The sequence below is a fragment of the Silene latifolia genome, chromosome Y (assembly GCF_048544455.1).
Source record: "Silene latifolia isolate original U9 population chromosome Y, ASM4854445v1, whole genome shotgun sequence".
Taxonomy (NCBI): domain Eukaryota; kingdom Viridiplantae; phylum Streptophyta; class Magnoliopsida; order Caryophyllales; family Caryophyllaceae; genus Silene; species Silene latifolia.
The window spans coordinates 331,626,486-331,649,486 of record NC_133538.1 but is presented as its reverse complement, the minus strand read 5'-3'; the positions used below and the strand labels follow the sequence as shown (position 1 = coordinate 331,649,486).

The 23,001-nt window shown below is 38.3% G+C and overlaps 1 long non-coding RNA gene across 1 annotated transcript; it reads left to right on the top strand.

The window, feature by feature from the left end:
* Positions 1-2,763: 2,763 nt before the first annotated feature.
* Positions 2,764-19,451, top strand: LOC141633294 (uncharacterized). Its single transcript, XR_012538072.1, has 4 exons — positions 2,764-3,072; positions 3,195-3,448; positions 3,581-3,770; positions 19,233-19,451. It is a non-coding gene; the product is annotated as an uncharacterized LOC141633294 (long non-coding RNA).
* Positions 19,452-23,001: the final 3,550 nt, after the last annotated feature.

Below are 23,001 nucleotides of genomic sequence, written 5' to 3'. Positions count from 1 at the left end.
CTACGGTAAGTCCTCCCGTTCATAGTCTGACCCAACCCATAGATAGGAACCGCACGCAACCAGTCAGTGGAGTGGGCACCTTGCTGAGACTTCCACAACGCAAGTTGACGCGGTGTGAAAGAGAAAACAGATTCTGAAGCAGCAATAACCGTCGCGAAATATATATCTGCCAATTTCTTCATAAGTTTAGGGGCTGCGATTTCACTAGGATCACGTAAGAAAGCAGAACCTGTAGTCTTAGAAAACACCCGCAAGGCATCGTCAAAAGAAGGACCATCGTCTACAATACCAGAAGGCCGTAGGAGCTTAGCCTGCAAATCTGCAGACTGTAAACGGGACGCCAGAAAAGCATAGTGTAAAACATCTCCCGCAGCATAACCACCAAGCCCACCAAGATGAAAAAGGAATGTAGCAAGGCGCCACTGCCAATCCCCAAAACCAGGTCCAGACGCGGTGATAATACGTTCCAAGCTAGAACGAAGGGCGGCACCGAAAGGAAGATGAGTCGAACCAAACACACGGAGGGAGCAAGTAAAAAGAGAGAAATAGAGCTTAGAAATACCAGTACAAGCTCTAAGCAGAAGCAACTCACATTGCGGGTCCTCAATCTTCGCGACTAAGTCCCTAAGCTCAATGGTCTTAGTCACTCTCTTCGCCACAAGCTCACTGCCAAAAATAGGACAAGTACTGATATGTCCACCTAAAACAGAGACAGCATGCAAGGGCCGAGCAATAGAAGGGGGAGGAAACACCGGGAAGCCGACTCTGAGGATCCTGAATAGACCAAAAGACCTCTATTTTAGCGACATTAAGATAGAGTCCAAAACGAGGGCTATCCGCCATAATCAAATCCAAAACCCTCCCCACCTCCAAAGTGTCCCCAACTATGGTGCCATCATCCAAGTACCATGCCTGCTTAGAAAGGTGAAAAGAGTCCCGAATTTTGCACACTAAGGGATGCAAAACTAAAGCGAAAAGCAAAGGGCCCAAAGGATCACCTTGCTGGACACCCTGACAAGACCACAAGCAATGCTCCTCATATTATTATTATTATTATTATTATTATTATTATTATTATTATTATTATTATTATTATTATTATTATTATTATTATTATTATTATTATTATTATTATTATTATTATTATTTTTTTTTTTTTTTTTTTTTTTTTTTTTATTATTATTATTATTATTATTATTATTATTATTATTATTATTCATACTAGCCGAGTACTACACGACCCATACACGACCACTGCTAATTCCCGACTCAACCTTTACTTATTATTTAATAAATTATTCCATCTTATTTATTATTATAAATTATAAATGTCACAATTAATTCATTAAAATGCATTTATAAATGCTACCAATGTAAGGGATATTACAGTCTCCCCCCTTTCAATCGAACTTCATCCCAAAGTTCACGTAAAGTACTCAACAATAGCCTAAAAATCTCTACATTATGATTAGTCCAGAAAACCTTCACTAAAGTTGTATCTCCTTCCGAGTCTTATAAGAAAACTCAATCAAATTCAAGCTCTCCTCCCATGATTCCCCAAATTCCATCACACAAACTCTTAACATATCCTCCAGTGTCTGAATAGCCCTTTCAGTGTGACCATCCGTAGCTGGATGAAATGTTGTGCTCATCTTCAACTGAGTCCCATCAAATATTGTAACTCCTGCCAGAACATAGATATAAACCTTGAATCACGATCAGAAACAATATCTTTAGGCATACCATGCAGCTTCACCACATACTTGATATAAGCTTTAGCCAACTCTACCTTACTCCACGTACCTTTTATTGGAATAAAGTGTGCTGACTTAGTTAATCTAACCACAATCACCCATATCATATTATTCCCATTCTGGGTCCTCGGCAAGCCAACAATAAAATCTATGGAAATGCTCTCCCACTTCAATTATGGCATATCTAAAGATAAAACTTTACCCCGTGGTCTCTTGTGCCCTCCCTGCACCCTTTGACATACTAAGCATCTTGCAACAAACTCAGCTACCTCCTTCTTCATCTTTGGCCACCAAAAAGTCTTCTTCAAATCTTTATAAAATTTATCTCCTCCAGGATGAACAGAATAAGGTGTAGAATGAGCTTCAGTAAGAATCTTTCCTTTCAATTCAACATTATCAGGTACACACCATCTCCCACCAAATGTAAGACTATCATCAGAATGAATCTCGAACTTGAAAAAACCCTTAGTGCCAACGGCACTACTAACGGCAAGTTCAGAAAATTTTATTTTAAGAATTCAAATGCATGTCAAGGCCTGCCGCCAATTAATTTTGAAATTGCAAAATTTTATTTCGCAAAAAGGAAAGTTCAGAAAATTTTATTTTAAGAACTCAGATGCATGTCAGGGCCTGCCGACCGATTGATCTGAAAATTGCAAAATATTATTTCGCAAAAAAGAAAGTTCAGAAAAATTTATTTTAAGAACTCAAATGCATGTCAGGGCCTGCCGAACAATTGATTTAAAAATTTAATTTTGAAATAGATATGAAAACGTAAAATTTTATTTCACAAAATGGGCTGGAGAATTGCTAAATTTTACATCACAAAAATAAAGAGGTGTAAAACTTTATTTTACAAGAGCGGATTTAAAACCGTCTAACATACTTAATTAAAGTACGTACAATGGGTGAGGAATAAGCGGATCTAATATTGTTCAATTAATTAGATAAGCCTCTTTGACTTATCACTGGAGCCGCTGCTTGTTTTTGGCAAAGAGAAAAGAAAACCAATTTTACATTCCCCCAAATTATTCAACACAAGCTTTCACTTTGTTTCTGCCGCACCACAAAATTTGATTTCTTGATGGTTTTGTTCAATTTCTCTATTTCTGCTTTAATTCCTTCATTTTTGCTTAATGAAGTCTCAAGCAATCAATCCTACGGTCCTGATGTGGGACGAGATCGATCTTTTGAAGTTGTACTGCCATAACCATCGCTTGATTGGCGATAAAATGGTTGATGACGGAGCACTGTCGGAGCTGATATTGACCTTGATTATGGATTTTTCCCCGAATTTTCCTCTGTATTATGACTTAAGGTATTTTCTTCCTGTTTTATAATTAATTTTATCAAATTCCTCCATTGTTGCTTAGAAAAGCTCCAATCAATCGTCACTTTGTGAATGAATTGATCTTTTATTTGTCTATTGTTGCTCATCAGAGAAAACGCCGATCAATTGGCCGAAGCTGTGTTGTCATAGCCGTGATTTGAGCTACTGATCACGATCAGATAATCTGATGAAGGAGCATTGTCGATGGTCGATTTTTTTGGCTCCTGAGATAGAATGAAATCAGCGTAGATTGCGCTGTCATAGCCGTCGTCCGAGCTACCACACGGGGACCAAATGATTGACAATCTTCAAACGAAGTTTGCATGTTTCTTCGATCAAGTGTTGTTCCATGCTATGACTTCAGGTTTTTTGCCTGTTTGCTAACTAATCTCTTAAATTCCTCCATTTTTTTGCTTGATGAAATTCCAAATAGTCATATCCTTGTTTCCCAATTGACTTTTTTTTTTTTTTTTAAATTCGTCTGGTTACGCTCCAGATTTGGCAATGAGGTGACTGATAAAATAGAATCGTCGAATATTTCGTTTCCTGATGGGGGATGAGATCAACGGTTTTGTGCCGCCATTTGAGCCCTCTTAGCGATCGGATGACTGATGAAAGAGCCCCGTCGAATTTTGTGATTTTTTTGACCGGATTTCCATTCTTGCTTTCAACCTCCAAATCAGATTGTAAGTATTCTGTCTCCTTATTGACTGACTTCAAATTCATGCATTTTTTTTGTTCCGTATTTTCACTGGTCAAGTCGTATGCTTGATGATTAAAATGATAATTTTACTAGTCTCGCGAATCAAGTCGTGTGCCTGACTGAACTGATAGCGCGATTGTGACATTAATGCAAATGATTAATCAAGTCATGTGCTTGATAATTTGATTGAATTGATAGCATGATTGTGACATTAATGTGAATAATGCCTGATGTTAATGAATTTAACATTACATTTTTTTATGTTCTATGCTGATAATAATGCATGATATAAATTAATGTGTGCTTATAATGCTAATGATATATATTGATGCACCTTCGACAATGAAGACGACACCAAATAATTAATGATGCATTTGTTTTCAAAAATAGACTAGATAGATTTGTGTCACATCTCCATTGTAACCACCCTAATACTTTGATTTTAAATATTAAATAAAGATTTAGCTTTTAGTAATTCTTTGATAAATCGTATTTGGATTTTAGTGTACCTCTCAAGCCACCTATTTCCTAACTAATTAAATAATAGAGCTACCTATTATCTATAGGTGTCCTTTATACTCTTAATGTAACACCCCGGCCCAAACCGGGTCGGGGGCGGTTATCTATGATAGCTCACAAGGCTGTGTACATGGCCCACAGATCAACACGGGTTCTTTATAGCGCATTTTATCCTCACTCATGCGCATCCCGGGAAGCTTCCCAGGAGGTCACCCATCCTAAGACTACTCTCAGCCAAGCACGCTTAACTGTGGAGTTCTTTTACATGGATGACCATAAAATAAAGTGCACTTTGTTGATATGAGTAGTACTTCCAATCCCTTTAAGCATGAGTCATTTAAGCCTATCACTGGACATCTTCAATTAATGTGGGGTGTTACAATCACCCCCACTTGATGAACGCAACGTCCCCGTTGCGCCTGGGAGCATAACCGCTAACCCAGAATCCTCCCTCGCTAGGTGGGTGATCACAATGGAGCGTATAACAACTGCCGCCAGGAGCGTATAACAACTGCCTCCCACCACCAGACAGTCGCAGGGTTGCTCTAATACCACTTGTAACACCTCGGCCAAAACTGGGTCGGGAGCGGTTACTTATGATAGCTCACCAGGCTGTGTACATGGCCCACAGATCAACACGGGTCCTTTATAGCGTATTTTATCCTCACTCATGCGCATCCCGGGAAGCTTCCCAGGAGGTCACCCATCCTAATACGACTCTCAGCCAAACACGCTTAACTGTAGAGTTCTTTTACATGGATGACCATAAAAGAAAGTGCACTTTGTTGATATAAGTAATACTTCCAATCCCTTTAAGCACGAGTCATTTAAGCCTATCACTGGACATCTTCACTTAACGTGAAGTGTTACAATCACCCCTACTTGAAGAACGAAACGTCCTCGTTGCGCCTGGGAGCATAACCGCTAATCCAGAATCCTCCCCCGCTAGGTGGGTGATCACAATGGAGCGTATAACAACTGCCGCCATGAGCGTATAACAACTGCCTCCCATCACCACACGGTCGCAGGGTTGCTCTGATACCACTTGTAACACCCCGGCCCAAACCGGGTCGGAGCGGTTACTTATGATAGCTCACGAGGCTGTGTACATGGCCCACAGATCAACACGGGTCCTTTATAGCACATTTTATCCTCACTCATGCGCATTCCGGGAAGCTTCCCAGGAGGTCACCCATCCTAAGACTACTCTCAGCCAAGCACGCTTAACTGTGGAGTTCTCTTACATGGATGACCATAAAAGAAAGTGCACTTTGTTGATATGTGTAGTACTTCCAATCCCTTTAAGCACGAGTCATTTAAGCATATCACTGGACATCTTCAATTAACGTGGGGTGTTACACTTAATCCCTAGTTTATATATACCCCCACTGTTTAATCTTGGTTGATCGTCTTTCTGCCCCTATTGACGTATTATCTATGCCATCTTCTCAATATTTACTTCTCATCATCATTATCTACGTACACCCAATTTTTATTATGGATCTCGTTTGTTCGGAATTGTTACGCACAAATCATAGATCAATAATTTGACTGAAGGTAACACGATTCTACCGATCTTAATATTACTAATATTTTCCGGGGTTATATGCTTATATGTCTATCTAACATGTCTTAATTGATAAATTTATTGTTGAAGGTGGTATATGATATTTGTTTTTCTTTTTGTATCGTATATCCTAGTAGCTATTCTATTTTATATTGTTAATTCATTTGTATAGGTTATGGGTTAAAGACGAATACGTTATATTTGTGGGTTTGTCCGTTAGGGCGCAAGACTTGGGAAATCTTGTTTTATGATTCATAGTGGAATTGTGTGAATGTTGTGATTATCAAATTGACTTACGGAAATGGTAAACAATTAAGCTGGTGTAGTTGTGAGTGGTAATGATTTGTTATCGTGAGGTATGTGTTGATCAGTGACATTTATTTAGATTGAGACCATTGGTTTTTGTAGTGTATTGATAATTGTCGTTTCCTTTGATCTAGACTCGCGGGTGAGTAGCTTAAAGTCTTGTACTCTTAAGTGTTGAGCAGTTCCTTTAATGGAATATTTAACGATATTGATATTGAAATTGAGATGGATATTGGTTACTGGTATTGAGATATTGGGTCGTTGTGCCATATTGTGTTTAAGGTTTAGAGTGACCCTGGTTATTTTGTTATATTATGAGATTGGAATTGACATTGAGATGGATATATTGTTTCGCGATTTTATCCGCCAGTTCAATCACCCCTTGTCCCTTGGCTTAGGTTCGACGATGAGAATACGATACTTGGTCACTTGGGAATATTATATTATGAGACGGAGTAATGAGTGAGACAGAGTAATGAGATGAAACTTGGTTAATTATTTGGACGAGAGAGTGTATTATATTATGGAGTAGGTTTAAGTATGAGATGAGTTAATGGGGAGTTGTTTTATTATTTTTTGTGTTTATTTTTACTTTTACATGTCTGTGTTTCCACGCCATGACCAAAAACTATTTTGCTTATATTGAGGTATTATCTGTTACTCAGCTTTTCGGCTGACGTGTTTTCTCCCTTCGGGGCTACTCGTCATGGGGGTAGTTACTTTCTGTCTTCTGATTTTCTTTTCAGGTGACTTCTGTTGCTGTTCAAAAGGATTTTATTTCAAGACAAGATTTTATTTAAAGTGTTTATAAAAGTTTTGGTTCATTTTGTATATTTTATTTTATGAGACATTTTGTAATATAAACTTTGTATATTGATTATAATATCCCGTATTTTAGCAAGTGTTGTATATAAATGTAAGTTTAAATTTAGCCAAAAATATGGGGTGTTATATTTGGTATCAGAGCTATTGGTTCTTTCTTGGTTAGGTGTTAAGATCGTCATATCTTGACGCCACCAATTTCACTTTAAAAACTTTTCTTTATATTTCAAACTCGAATTGTTTTTAACTTTTAATCCGAGGACGAACTTTCTTCTTCTTTCATATTTAAATTTCGGGGACGAAATTTTTTTTTAAGGTGGGTGGATTGTAACCACCCTAATATTTTAATTTTAAATATTAAATAAGATTTATTTTTTAGTAATTCTTTGATAAATCGTATTTGGATTTTAGTGTACCTCTCAAGCCACCTATTTCCTAACTAATAAAATAATAGAGCTACCTATTATCTCTACGCCTCCTTTATACTCTTAATCCCTTGTTTATATATACCCCCACTATTTAATCTTGGTTGATCGTCTTTCTGCCCCTATTCACGTATTATTCATGCCATCCTCTCAATAATTACTTCTCATCATCATCATCTACGTACACCCTATTTTTATTATGGATCTCGTTTGTTCGGAATTGTTACGCATAAATCATGGATCAATAATTTGTCTGAAGGTAACACGATTCTACCGATCCTAATATTACTAATATTGTTCAAGGTTATATGATTATATGTCTATCGTACATGTTTTAATTGATAAATTTATTGTTGAAGGTGGTATATGATATTTGTTTTTCTTTTTGTATCGTATATCCGAGTAGCTATTCTATTTTATATTGTTAATTCATTTGTCTAGGTTATGGGTTAAAGGCGAATACGTTAGATTTGTGGGTTTGTCCATTGAAAGAGGGCGCAAGACTTGAGAAATCTTGTTTTATGATTCATAGTGGAATTGTGTGAATGTTGTGATTATCAAATTGACTTACGGAAATGGTAAACAGTTAAGCTGGTGTAGTTGTGAGTGGTAATGATTTGTTATCGTGAGCTATGTGTTGATCAGTGACATTTATTTATATTGAGATCATTGGTTTTTGTAGTGTATTGGTAATTGTCATTTTTTTTTACCTTGACTCGCGGGTGAGTAGCTTAAATTCTTGTACTTTAAGTGTTAAGCAGTTCCTTTAATGGAATATATGACGATATTGATATTGAAATTGAGATGGATATTGGTTACTGGTATTGAGATATTGGGCCGTTGTGCCATATTGTGTTTAAGGTCCAGAGTGACCCTGGTTATTGAGTTATATTATGAGATTGGAATTGACATTAAGATGGATATATTGTTTCGCGGTTTTATCCGCCAGTTCACTCACCCCTTGTCCTTGGCTTAGGTTCGACGATGAGAGAATATTATATTATGAGACGAAGTAATGAGTGAGACAGATTAATGAGATGAAACTTGGTTAATTATTTGGACGAGAGAGTGTATTATATTATGGAGTAGGTTTGAGTATGAGGTGAGTTAGCGGGGAGTGTTTTTATTATTCTCTATGTTTATTTTTATTTTTACATGTCTGTGTTTCCACGCCATGACCAAAAACTATTCTGCTTATATTGAGGTATTATCTGTTACTCAGCTTTCTGGCTGACATGTTTTCTCCCTTCGGGGCTACTCGTCATGGGGTAGTTCCTTTCTGTCTTCTCATTTTCTTTTCAGGTGACTTCCGCTGCTGTTCAAAATGATTTTATTTCAAGACAATATTTTATTTAAAGTGTTTGTAAAAGTTTTGGTTCATTTTGTATATTTTATTTTATGAGACATTTTGTAATAAAAACTTTGTATATTGATTATAATATCCCGTATTTTTGCCAGTTTTGTATATAAATGTAAGTTTAAATTTAGCCAAAAATATGGGGTGTTACATCCATTAGTAGTCCTGTGAATTTTTTTCAAAACGTGCCATTAAGCATGATCTAGGAAAAGGACGGCGTATTCGAATTCGGATAAGAATCCTGCTTTTGACCCTGCTTTTTTTCTTAAAAAGTTCAGCTTATCGACTTCTACTTGAATTCTTAAATCTCAGTAGCTAATACGCATCTGACAAGGATGATTATCTGGCAACTCCGTATTTAAGACGGATAAAGATTTCTATTAGCCCCCTACTTTCTTCTGTTTAAATAGCACTCTCTCTTTAAACTTCTCAACAACAACAACAACATCAACAACATCAGAGCCTTAATCCCAAAATGATTTGGAGCCGGCTGACATGAATCATCCTTTAGAACCGTCTATCGGTGAACACACACCTCAAAAAGCGAATAGAAGAGGGAAAATGAAAAACAAAAGGGAGAGCGAAAATGTAATGGAAAGTCAAGTGAAAAGATTTCAAAACACTAAATATGTCAAAAAAAAAAAAACAAAAAAAAAACATCAAATACTAGAAATCCCCATGTACCTTTTCCCCCCCATTGTGCCCTCTCCGTCACCATACTCTCCTTAAGCCCTAGAAATATCATATCTTGCTCTATCACTCTCAACCATGTCTGTCTCAGTCTTCCTCTACCTCTAGGGACCTTTTCTGTTTTCCAAGTCTCCAGCCTCCTAACTGGTGCATCCATAGGTCTCCTTGTCACATGGCCAAACCATCTTAGTCGATTTCCCATCATCTAGTCCTATATTGGCGCCACTTTTACCTTTTCCCTAATCACCTCATTCCTTAATCGATCTTTCCTTGTATGTCCGCACATCCATCTCAACATACGCATCTCCGCCACACTCATCTTTTGAATGTGACAATGTTTCACGGCCTAACACTCAGAACCGTAGAGTAAGGCAGGCCTAATTGTCGTGCGATAAAATTTTCCCTTTAATCTTTGGGGCATATCTCTATCGCATAAAAACCCTGAAGCACTCTTCCATTTCAACCATCCCGCTTTAATTTTGTGAGCCACATCTCCGTCTAACTCCCCATCTTTTTGAATAACAGATCCTAGATATCTGAAGAAATCTGACCCCTCAATAACATTCCGATCGAAAATAATACTCCCCGCCTCTGTCGATCTCAACCCCGCCACTTTATTGAACTGACACCTCAAATACTCAGTCAGTCTTACTCCTGCTCAGCCTAAACCCACGGGTCTCTAAAGTCTGCCTCCACAATTCCAACTTTCTCTCTTTAAACTTCTCCATCTCAAAATTTTCTCTTCACTCTCAATGTCTCAAAATTTTGAGAACGCTTTAAAATTATGGCTTGACAACCTAATGAAGGATGAAAAGGACTACGTCATTGGTATTTAGCTGTGACCCTTGCTACTATCACTGAAACAAGTCAAGATCTCCTGGGATTTTCTACGTGCTGCTGCTTTATTTTGGGATTCTGAAGTTCACGTATTCCGCTTTGGCGATCGTGAGATATGTCCTATGACGGAGGAATTTAGTGCCATCCTAGGATCATATGTTTAATCTTCTCTCGTGCTTCCTAGTCTCGCTGATGATATAAGAAAAGATTTCAAAGATTATCTAGGCATTACTACTCGTCTAGATGAATTTTTGAATGGACGTAGGGTAAATCTCTGTCATCTGATCGCGCACTTCACTTCCCCTAGCTATCCCAGGATTGTGATTGACTTCCATTATAAAAAGCGGGCATTGGTATTATGCCTGCTCAACCGTTGTCTATTTGTAAGCCCCTCCAATGTTTACGGACACGGCTGCCTTCTAAGAGTAGTAAAGCACATGCGCAACGACTGCTCACCTATGCCTCTGGTCTTAGCTGAAACTCTTCACTGCTTAGATACCTTACGACACAATCCATAAGCTGCATTCTACGGTAGCCCCCTATTACTTCAGGTAATATCTTGTGTCATTCACACAACTCACATATTTTCCTATTTATGATTCCTTTTCCTTTTTTTTTTCGATTCCTCTCTTTCTATCTTTTTTTTATTCCTTTTTTTTATTCCTTTTTTCCGACCTGGTGTGGGTCATTTTATTTTTCTTTTTTTCCTGACCTGGTGTGGGTCATCTTATTTCTTTATTTTTTCCTGACCTGGCGTGGGTCATTTTATGTCGATAAATCTTTGTCCTAGGTTTGGCTACAAGAGCGTATGCGACTAGTTGAACGACCTCTCGATCCCAAATCTTATCAATCTGATAGCTTTGCTGGCAGATAAAGAGTTGTGAAAGGGGAGCAGCCACTTAGCTACTGGAGAGAATGGATGAACAGTGGGTTTCCAATTCGTTGGACTATATCATGGTGGCACATCCCTGCTATGACGGCCCCGCGATCTTCTATAGCACACTATAGACTACCTGGCCTTACTCACTCCTCTTTCATATTTCCTTCTTGCTTGTTACGACAATTCGGGCGAAAACAAGGAGTACCTTCTTTAGATACTATTTCTAGCTCCTGGAATTTCTCCGATGACCCATTCTTATCTCACAGAATCGGTACCAATTTGGAATGCACGTAGGTTGGACTATACAAAAGGTTCCTGACTCAACCTACATAAGCGATCATTATAAGGTTTGGATGACATCACACTCTGTAGAGGAGCGTTAATCAGCTCGTCAAGCGGAACGTAGGTTGCAACTTGATGCTACTGAGGTGGGAGAAGGACCTGACCTGACTCGGAGAAACTCTAAGACTCAAGAATCAAGTAGAGGACACAAAAGTGGAGGTAGTAGAAGTATGGTTTGGAAAAGAAAGAAGGATCAGAATGACCCAGATGATCAGAATGAAGCTAGAAAGAAGAGTACAATATCTAACGAACCTAAGGAGTGACAACAAGTGGAATCTAGAGTCTTATAAATGTAGTTAGCTTATTAGGATTGAAATAAAGGAATGGATTATGAACTCTACCAACCTCAAAGTTTGTGTAGGAATTTTTTTTACTACCATGATAACTCTAGATATAGAATAAGAGAAACGATTGTTAGTTTTCTCAAATTAGTTGCCACTTTTTTTTTGTTTTTTTTTTTTTTGAAAACTCCTAATTGGGAGCGATATATATTGATAACAAAACTTGCTACAGATTCTGATATTTTTGAACCTGTTACTTTTTTTTCCTAAGTTTTTCTTTTTCTGTTTTATCTCCCTTCTATTTTTTTTAAAAAAAAACCCGAGAGGGATCTCCATTCTGAGTTGTTGTCCACTCTGTTTGCATTCTTCTTCGTCTTCTGCTTCCTTACTTGTTCATTTCTTCTGTTGTGGCTGTCCTTTATGTCAGACTGCTGCTACTGGACTTCATTCATTTTTTTGGACCTGGTAGTGGTCTTCTCCTCTTTGTTTACTTTTTTTTTGTTGCGATCTGGGTGAGGATTTTTACTATTTTCTTCAACTTAGGAAGGGTCTTTAACTTGGGAGTGATGTGTATCATCTATTGGACTTGAGAGGAGAACTTTTTTTTTTTTTTACTTGCTCTGTTTATTTTATTTTATTTCTCTTTATTGTATCTTTCTCTTTTTTTTTTTGCGACCTGGGAGGGGTCGTTTCTCTGTTATTTTTTTACATGTGATGATTCTTTAACTGATCAAGGTGGTTAATTGACTGAATTCAACCCCCTCTATATCTGTCAACAGCAATGCCCTTCCTTTTAAAATCTTTTTAATTATGTAAGGGCCGACCCAATTTGGTTTGAACTTGCCTCTCGGGTCTCTGACTGGTGCCTGTATTTCTTTAAGAACTAAATCACCATATTTTAAGTTCCTTGCCCAGACCTTTTTATTAAAAGAACAAGAAATTTTTCTTTGGTATAACTGAACTTGGTTAAGAGCCGCTAATCTTTTCTAATCTATTAATAACAATTCTTCATATCGAGCTTGTACCAAATCCACTTCTGGTATTTAGCTTTCCAATGCGATTCTAAGAGATGGAATTTCAAGTTCTATAGGAAGTACTGCGTCCATCCCGTATACTAGGGAATACGGTGTTGCACCGGTTGGTGTTATAAACGACGTACGATATCCCCATAAGGCAAAAAACAACTTTGCAGGCCAATTATGATACTTTTCTGTCATCTTTTCAATCATAGTTTTCACATTTTTATTCGCCGCTTCAACTGCCCCATTCATTTGTGGTCTATATGTAGACGACTTATGCTGCTGGATCTTGTAATGCGTTAGTAAGGCAGCCACATCTTTCTTAAAATTGGAACCATGATCACTAATCAACTCATGAGGGACACCATACTTACAAATTATATTTTCGGTGATGAACTTGGCAACATGTTTAGAAGTCAAGGTAGCATAAGATGCTGCCTCAACCCACTTAGTAAAGTAGTCGATTTTGCCAATTATATTTATGCCCCATATCCAAAATGGCCAAGGTGATGCCAAATTGTTCAGCAATGAAGGTGGTATATGCTGTGCATTGGCATAAATCTGACATTTATGACACCTTTTAACGTATTGTGTACAATCATGTTCCTGTGTCGACCAAAATATCATATTCGCATTATGTTTTTAACTAGCATCCGGCCGTTCATGTGCGGTCCGCAAGTACCATTATGCACTTCTTCCATAATTCTTTGAGCTTCCTTTTCATCCACGTATTAAAGGAGTACCCCTTGCTGAGACTTCTTGTATAACTTTCCTTGACTAAGAATAAATTGTGTTGCAAACCTTTTGATAGCGCGATGTATCCTTATATCAGAATCTGGCGAAAAGCCTCTTTCTAAATGGTAGTTCAATACATCTGTGAACCATGGTGCATCATCACCAGCTACTGTATCATCAAGGGCCATACAGTATGTTGGTTCCTCTCTTCTTTTAATGCATAATGGAATATTTTCTAATTCATTTGGAATATTGATCATCGACGCCAATTTAGCTAGAGCATCTGCAAATTGGTTTTCATCTTGGGATAAATAAATGAACTTCGGATCATCAAAATGCTTGAGAATGGTTTCGAGGTACGTTTGGTAAAGTGCCATGCCTTCACTTTTGACTTTCCATTTTCCCAAAATCTGATTTATAACGAGTGACGAATCTTCGTATACTCTCAAGTTTTTAATCCCCAAACCTGCTGCCGCTCGAAGTCCTAATATGCACGCTTCATATTCTGCTTCATTATTTGTGACGCTAAAATATAACTTGACTGAAAGAGGGGTATGTGCCCCATCTGGTGAAATCAAAAGTACACCTATGCCATATCCCTTTTGATTGGATGCGCCATCGAAAAATAACTGTCAATAGTCATCATCAGTAATAAATATTTCCTCGTCATGGAAGTCGTATGCTTTCGGTGTGTCTTCTGAAACGGGAAAGTCGGCTAAGTAATCAGAAATTGCCTTTCCCTTAATTGCTTTATGAGCCATAAAAGTAAGCTCGAATTCAGCAACCATCATTGTCCATCTTGCTATTTTGCCGCTAAGAATTGGCTTTTCAAATAGATACTTAAGAGGGTTCATTCATGATATGACATGAATTGTGTGGGTTAACATGCAGTGTCTTAATTTCTTAGTGGCCCAGACTAATGCTAGGCAGGATTTCTCGATTGGAGAATAATTAGTTTCGTATTCCAAGCATTTTTTGTTCAGGTAGTAACTTGCTTTTTCTTGACCGTCCTGAATTTGTGCTAACATTGAACCCATTGATGTCTCAGTTACTGTTAAGTATAAAAGGAGGGGTAGTCCAGGTCTTGGAGGGGCCAGAATTGGGGGACTTTCTAAGTATGTTTTTATTGTTTCAAATGCTTCCTGTCACTTCTCGTCCCATTCAATAGATGCCCCTTTGTCCAGTTTCTTTAAAATAGGTTCACACACCATGGTCAGCTTAGATATAAACCGACTAATGTATTGCATGCCCCAAAAATGTCCGAACTTGCTTCTCTGTTTTTGGTGGTGGCATATTTCTAATTGCCTTGATCTTGGATGGATCAGCCTCAATGCCTATATTACTAACAACATATCCTAAAAGCGTCCCAAAGGTAACCCCGAAAGCACATTTTTGCGGGTTGAGTCGAACATTATATTTTCGGAGCCTATCAAAGAATTTTTGTAATGCGGTCATATGACCTTCTCTATCCAATAACTTTACTATCATATCATCTACATAGACCTCGACCTCCTTGTGCATCATGTAATGCAATAGCGTTATAGCGATCCTTTGGTAAGTGGCTCCTGCATTTTTAAGTCCAAATGGCATAACCATATAACAATACGTTCCCCATTCAGTGAGGAATCTAGTTTTCTCCATATCTTCCTCGGCTATTTTAATTTGATTATACCCCGTGTAACCATCCATAAAAGAAAGTAGAGCGTGACCAGCCGTGTTATCCACTAAAATGTCGATATGGGGTAGTGGAAAATTGTCTTTGGACTTGCTTTATTAAGGTCCCTATAGTCAACAGACATTCTAACCTTTCCGTCTTTTTTGGGTACCGTAACAACATTTGCCACCCACTCCGGGTAGTTAGCTACTCTTATAAAACGTGCATCTAATTGCATTTGTGTTTCCTCTTTTATTTTTAATGCCCATTATGATTTCATCCTTTTAAGTCTCTGTTTTATGGGTTTTGCAGCAGGATACAGTGGGATAGTGTGTTCAGCAATTTCTCTGTCTATGCCGGGCATATCTTTATAAGACCAGGCAAACACGTCATGATATTTTGTGAGTACTTTAATCAAACTTGCCCGTTCTTCTAAGTTTAGTGACAACCCAATCTTTATTTCTTTCTTATCTTGATCTGTGCCTATGTTTATTAATTCCGTTTCCTCAATTATTGATATTTTGTTTTCCTGATGTGTTAATGCTTTTATTATATCTTTTGGCAACTCATCTTCACTGGAAACTAAGCAATCAGAATAAGAAATGGGAGGGGTAGGAGAATCAAACAAGTAATTGAAAGCTATTTTATTATCCTTGGAAAGAAGTACATTAAGGACTAGATCACTAGACTCGGAAATTGAACTTGATTTAGAATTAACAGGGGATCTCCCCGACTCAGCATGAAAAGAAATTAAATAGGGTTAAGCCCCGACTCATGTAGGACACTAGACTTGATAATACTAGACTCGATAGAGGTACGGAAGGGTGAAAACCCCTACTTGTTAGACTCTGACTGGGTCTTTGTCTCAGACTCGGTTTCAGACTCAGGTTCGGACTCAGCTTCCTCAAACATAGGCCCTTCTCCCACACTGATTTTGATACTCTTTCCATTAGTTGTAGTCCACTTCCAGATTCTACGCCATCCATGCTCCATGTTATTGTTGCACTGGGTTGTGATTAGCTTAGAGGGGTCAAAATGGCTATCTTGAAGTGCCATGACAAGATGGCCTAAGTGCTTTATAGGTGCTTGTCCAAAGAGTAAGCCAAATGAATTATTATTTTTGTTTGGAATCCAAACTTCAGTTGGCATTTTTAATGGGAGGGGAGGTGAATCCTCATATAAGTAACATTCCTCGAATATTTCAAACCTGGGAACTTTCTGTTTTGTTTTTTCCACAAAGAATGGTTCTGGAAAGTTAAAATATGGAAAATAATCACCTTCTTTGACAAATTGCCCATTTAATGTGAATGTGTGTAGATATGCACCTATTGTATGGCTTGTAGGTCTATTATCTCTCTTAGCAGCCTTCTCCTTCATTCTTTTCGTCAATGCTGCTTTTATTTCCTTCTTGGATGACTGATATCCTAAACCAAAGAGGTCGTGTTTGATACGGTTAAGTGAAGGGTCGGATGCCCTTTTAGGCGTCTTACCAAGTGTTGTCCCATGCATGTAGCCACTATTTTTCATTATTAAGTTCACAGTAGTATTTGCATAATAGGTCTAGTTTTTTTATCAATAGTTTGTGACTCGTCTTCTATGAAAGCGACCTCTTCACTGAAACCCCATAGGTCTACGTCATCTTCACCATGGTTAACTTGCAACACTGGATTGGGTGTGATTTCAACTCTGGCAGGTGATGCATCTAGAGTGATTACTGATCCTTGAATTATCATTTTGACTCTTTGATGCAGGGATGAAGATATGGCATTAAGCTCATGAAGCCACGACCTTCCCAAAAGAAGATTATATGAGGCAGGTATATCGATCACCAGAAACATGACTTTCTTTTCTATGGGTCCAGTAGTAATATTAGTTGTCAACAGCCCCAATACGTCTCTGCGTGTGTTGTCATATGCACGAACAATCCGATTAGTCTTCTTAAAGTCTTTTTCTTCAAAGCCTAAAGCTTAGGCTATTCTGAGTGGGCAGAGGTTTACTGCCGATCCATTATCAACTAGTTAGAGGGGCACATATTTTTTGTTGCATAGTGTAGTTAGGTGTAGTGCCTTATTATGCTTTATACCCTCTAGGGGTAAATCTTTATCATAGAACGTGATAACTGGCGCCTCTCTATCCGTTGTCAAATAACTAGCCAATTCAGCCGTAGTAGTTTCAGATGGGACACACATACTTGTCAATGCATTTAGAATAGCTTGTCTGTGTTCCAGTGAGTTGCATAATAAGTCCCAAATAGTAATGTCAGCCTTTAGCTTCTTAAATAATTTAATGAGAGCGTCATCTTCCTGTGCATTTTTATTTTCTCCTTCTTTACTTTGCATAGCCTGGGATGGACTTGCGTCAGTAGGTTTATAGTGCCTACCTGACCGAGTCAAATGTTGTACATTGTTCTGGTCGAGTTCATTATCAGTGTCGTTTTTGCCTTCATTATCTGCCCAAATGTCATTAGATACACTTTCTTCATCACCCCAAATACCATGAGTCGTATCCTCATCTTCCCATTCATCTTCCTCATCACTCACCCATAAACACATAACATCAAATATAAATTGAGTCGGGTCAGCATAAACGACGTCATTAGCTGAGATAGCCAGAACATCTCCGAGTGGAGTTTTATTATTGTTTGGCATTCGAGCTGCTTTGGGTAGAGGGATAGTGCGATTATCAATCAAGTTTTGGATGGCATGCCTTAAGGTGAAGCAATAATCTGTATCCTACCCTTTACCTCTATGATATTTGCAATATTCATTTTCTCTCCATTTCGGACTTTTGGTGGCTGGATCTGGAGTGGATCCAATAGGTTTTATATATCCCTCCTTAATTAATCGGTCCAATGCTCATGACAGGCTCATACCTAGATCAGTGAACTCCCTCCTTGGTTTTTGTTCCACAACATTCACTATATCTCCCCCTTTAGAAGTTGAAGCAAAATTTTTCTTATCTTTAAAGCAACCTTTGGTCTGACTTTTAGCAGTAGACTCAACAACATCATCCTCTATTTTTATACCAATCTTGTTTAGCCGAGCAAAGGATTCAATGCCTGCATATCGCAGGTGTGATTTATAAGGTTTCCATAAATTATTCACAAATATATCCACCTGTTCGGCTTCGGGCGGTCTTTCAATCATTTTTGCAGCTTTATTCCTTCATCAAGCTAAGAAATCTGTAAAACCTTTTTTCTCCGCCTGCTTCGCAACTTCTAAATCCCGCCTTGCTTTGCAACTTCTAAATCCCGTCTTGTGATCAATAAGTTTGCTTTGCTGGAATATTGTGTCAGAAATTCTTTTTTTATGTCTTCCCAATTAGAAAAACGTATAGGATCTAGGGAAAAAAACCAACTCCGGGGTACATCTTCTAGAGTGGAAGGAAAGGTAGCCGGAAAACAGATGCATCCACTTCTTTTAAGGCCATTGCTTGTACAAAGCTTCTTATGTGGTGAGTTGGATGCTCCGTACCCTTGAATTTTGGTAGGTCAGCGGTCGTAAATTTAGGAGGTACTTTGCCTCACATGTTCGGCATGTTATATTCAACGTCGAGTAGGTTAACATACTTAGTGTTCCTTTTGATAAGTTTCTCCATGTCCTTCAGCTTTTTGGTTATGTCATCCTCGCCACTACCGTCATCCTTGATTTTGTCTTCTATGGATGACAATCGGTCGGTCAAAACGGATAGATCATTCTTAAGGTCTTTAACTGATTCTTCGAGCGATATGGTGACTGGTGGTTGGGTTACAAGTACGGTTGCGGTATACTAATTAGTCTCCATGTACCTTTCTCTCATCCCCAAGCTGGAGTGACTACATAATTTGGATCTTTTTTACGCTTTTCTATCCTGAATCATGACATCTTAGCTTTAGAAAAGGATTGCATTTCTTTTATAACTGGACTAGAATGGAGTAAGTGAATGCACATGTACAACTGCTTATAATGAAAATTTTTTTACTGCATGAGATCTGAATGCAAATGCCTAATAACCCTTTTTTTATATGATCAGGTACTACTGATGCAGTGGACTGGGGGTTATGCAGAGAACGACACTATGCGCAAATGCTGAAAGGAAATCCTGTCACTGCCTAGATACGAGTCCTAAGGTATATACTCTATACGAGGCAAATGTCGAACCACCTATAAGTCTATAAATCATGTTCACTAATCCTTGAAGACTGTGACGTGATAATGCTACATGCAATGGTTTATGGAAGAAATGTTCACGTAATAACCTTATATCAAATTTAAGTAAGTTTCATTCCGAATTAAATAAGGGCCTCATCATCGGGTGTTCCAAGGCCGGTAGACATTTTGAGGTGTCTACAGCGAGGGATAGCTGGGATGGAGTCATTACATGTATCACTAGAATCTTCCGTTGTGTCTTGAACTTAGTTTTCTTTTCAGTTGGTTTGGTTTTGGGAAAATTTGTATTTCCTTTGCAGTTTGGTTTTGGATTTGTAGTCACTTAAACTCATTTACTTAATTAAGTATGTTTCTTTATGGTCTGTTTGATATACATTGCCTTGGGTAACCGAGATGGTAGCATTTCCATGCATTAGGTGGTCTTGGTAAGGCACCTTGGTGTGTTGGGGTGTTCCAAAGTGGTATCAGAGCGATGATTTTGGAAATTGTAACTAATGAACCCAATGAATCAAGGGATTCAAAAAAAATGAACCTAGGTAGAAATTCTTAGGAGCTAATGCAAAGGCTTGGAAGACGTCCTAAAGTCGTGAACTCGCCCTACAACTTTAAACCGGTCACTATGGGGTGTCATGGGATCACTTTGTGTTTATTTATATATTGCATATATATTGAATAATGTGTTGTATGAATTGGTGGATAAGTGAAGGTGGAGAATGGAGAATGTGGTGGCGAAAGGTAAATAGTTTGTATGATTATATGTTGATGTGAATAACGGAATTGCATGATGTTGATTTATAACGTGGTTTATTAGAAACATGTGGATAGGATGTTGCATTAACGTTGTTGTATATATATATATATATATATATATATATATATATATATATATATACATACATATAGTTGTTGTGAAATCTCGATCGAGTAGGCTGGACTCGGTCGAGTGGGGTATATGACATTTTTGGGCAGTCGCTGCTGTTTTGGGGCACACGATATAGTAAGTCGGGGACTCGATCGAGCGAGGGCTACTCGATCGAGTAAGTGAGGGGCTCGATCGAGTGGTTTATGTGATGTTTTCTGGTTAGGTTCTAGAGTTGAGGTACTCGATCGAGTAAGTGGGCGAGTCGATCGAGTGACCTCAACTCGATCGAGTGGGATGAGTTGCTCGGTCGAGTGGGGTCTGCACAGGTTATATACGTGTTTATTTTTGGGATGTGTCTTTACGTTTACCTCTTTTATTATATATTTCAAAGATGCCACCAAAGAGATCCGCTTTGTATGCAAGGGCTGAGTTGATGAGTGTGGATGAATTTGCCTAGGTACTTGAGCATCAAGAGGCGCTTACTGAGGCCTTAAAGAAGTTTGGGAAGGACAAAGAGGCTGGGGTAGACTTCGCTCAGATGAGTACTGTAATACTACGGTTTTATGAGTCTCTGGTACTCTATCGAGTAGGCCTTACTCTGTTGAGTAAGGGTGAGTTACGTTTTAAAATAGTTTCTGACCTGTTGGGTACTCGATCGAGTAACTATGATACTCGATCGAGTAAGGGGGCACTCGATCGAGTACCTTAGCTACTCGATCAAGTAGCCGGTTTACGGGGAGTTATTTCTCGGGTTTTGTTAATTATGCGATTAAGGTATATAATCTTTTCCGTCATTGTTCTTAAACACTTTTCAAAACCTAAATTACTGTCAAGAGAGAAAGCAAAGTACGTTCATCACTTTAATTGCATTGTTAGCAAATCCCGGAGTTTGGAAGGTCGGATTTCACCTTTTGTTATACCGTTGAGATCCTTGCGTCGAGGGTAAGATCTATGTACCGTTTTTATAGTTTTTCCTTAAAGTAGGTTAAACCCTAATATGGGGATTTGGGGGTTTTTGTGTAGATTGTGATTTGGTAGTGATTTGGTAGTGTCTATGTGTTGAGATTGATTGTTTAATATCGTAATTGTATTGTGACGACTGTGATTGTGATTGTGATTGTTTGTCTCTGGTTCTCGAGATGTGTTCTCGGCTGAGTAGAGTCACTTGCGGGAGTGGCTCCACGCCCTAGTTTCGCCTCCTGTGGAACCCGCCACAGGAGGGATGTGCACATTAATGGACACGGTTATCGCTCGGTATGATGAGCGGGGCTTAGGTGGGAACGGCTGCGGTCCCCCACTGGCAGGGCTGGTCCAGTGGACAGTCGGTGATTGAGATTCATGGGACTGGTGTGATTGTGTGTGTGACGGTGTGAATATCTGTTTAACGTATTGTGGATATAAATATAGATTGTGTGATTAGTACTAACCCCGTCTTGTTGTTTGTAAAACATGCGGTGATCCATTCGGGGATGGTGAGCAGTAATTGAGCAGGTTTGAGTTGAGTTATGGGATAGCTGGGATGTGCCACCGTCTGACGATAGAAGTCTTCCGCTGTAGCTTTGCTAGTTTTATAACATTTCAGATAATTCAGCAGACAGTTGGTTTTGAGAACATGTATCGTATTTTGGTATTTGGTTTTAGTTGTAACCTTTCACTAAACTTATATTATTTAAAGTTGTTTCGTTATTGTCTTATGAATATCATACCTCGGGTAACCGAGATGGTGGCATCCTTATACCTGAGTGGTCCTGGTAAGGCACTTGGAGTATGGGGGTGTTATAAATGGTATCAGAGCGACGATCCTGAAACTTGTAACCAATAAATCTAATGAATATAGGGAGTCAATTAAAATGAACCCGGGGTAAAGGTTGTAGGAGCTAATACAAAGGCTTGGGAGACGTCCTAAAGTCGCAAACTTGCCCTACAATTTTGAACCGGTCACATGGGTGGTGTATGTCAAGGTCGTATGTGATGCTTGTTGACTCGTATGAGAATGTGATGATGTATGTTGTAATTGTTGGATGTTTGGAGTAGAAGGTCGAGTTTGTGAATGAAAGGTTGGTGAAGTATATAGAACTGTTGTTGATTGAAAGCATGTTGCATGATAGTTGGTTTACAACGTTGGTTGGAATTGTTAGAAAAGTGTATGAGAATGATGAGTAATGTGGTGGAAAAAGGGAGTAGTTCATATGTGATATGATTATACATAATTTTGTTTGTGTAATTTTATATAATGATTTCATATACATGCCTACTATTGTTCATATGTACATGTTGCATGAAGAATGTGGTTGAAATGGATGAATTGATTGGAAAAGATGGAGTTGCAATAGCATGAGAATACGAATTTTGTGATTATGAATATGTTTAGGTGACGAAGTGTATTTGTAATATTGATGTATTAGTAACATGGAATAGGATTTGTAATGTATGAGTATGATTTGTCTTACGAAAGGCTATAGAATAAAAGCATGTGGGTAGTGCATGATGAATGTTGTTGCTTTGCTTTCGAGAATAGTAATATGTGATTGGGACTACTGGTTACATGAGTATTGGGTTGTTTTTGTTTACCTTGTTGTCGTTTAAGTTGTTTGGCAGTAAAATCAAGAAGTTATGTTTTTTTCGATTATAAAGGGGTTGTCTTTAAACTGTTATAACTTGAGATGCATAAATGATTTTAATGTAATTCCAATTGGAGGTGATAGCTTGTTCTTTTATGATTCTAACGATAGGTCACACGCCCAAAACGACAAAGAAATGAGTGAGTTAT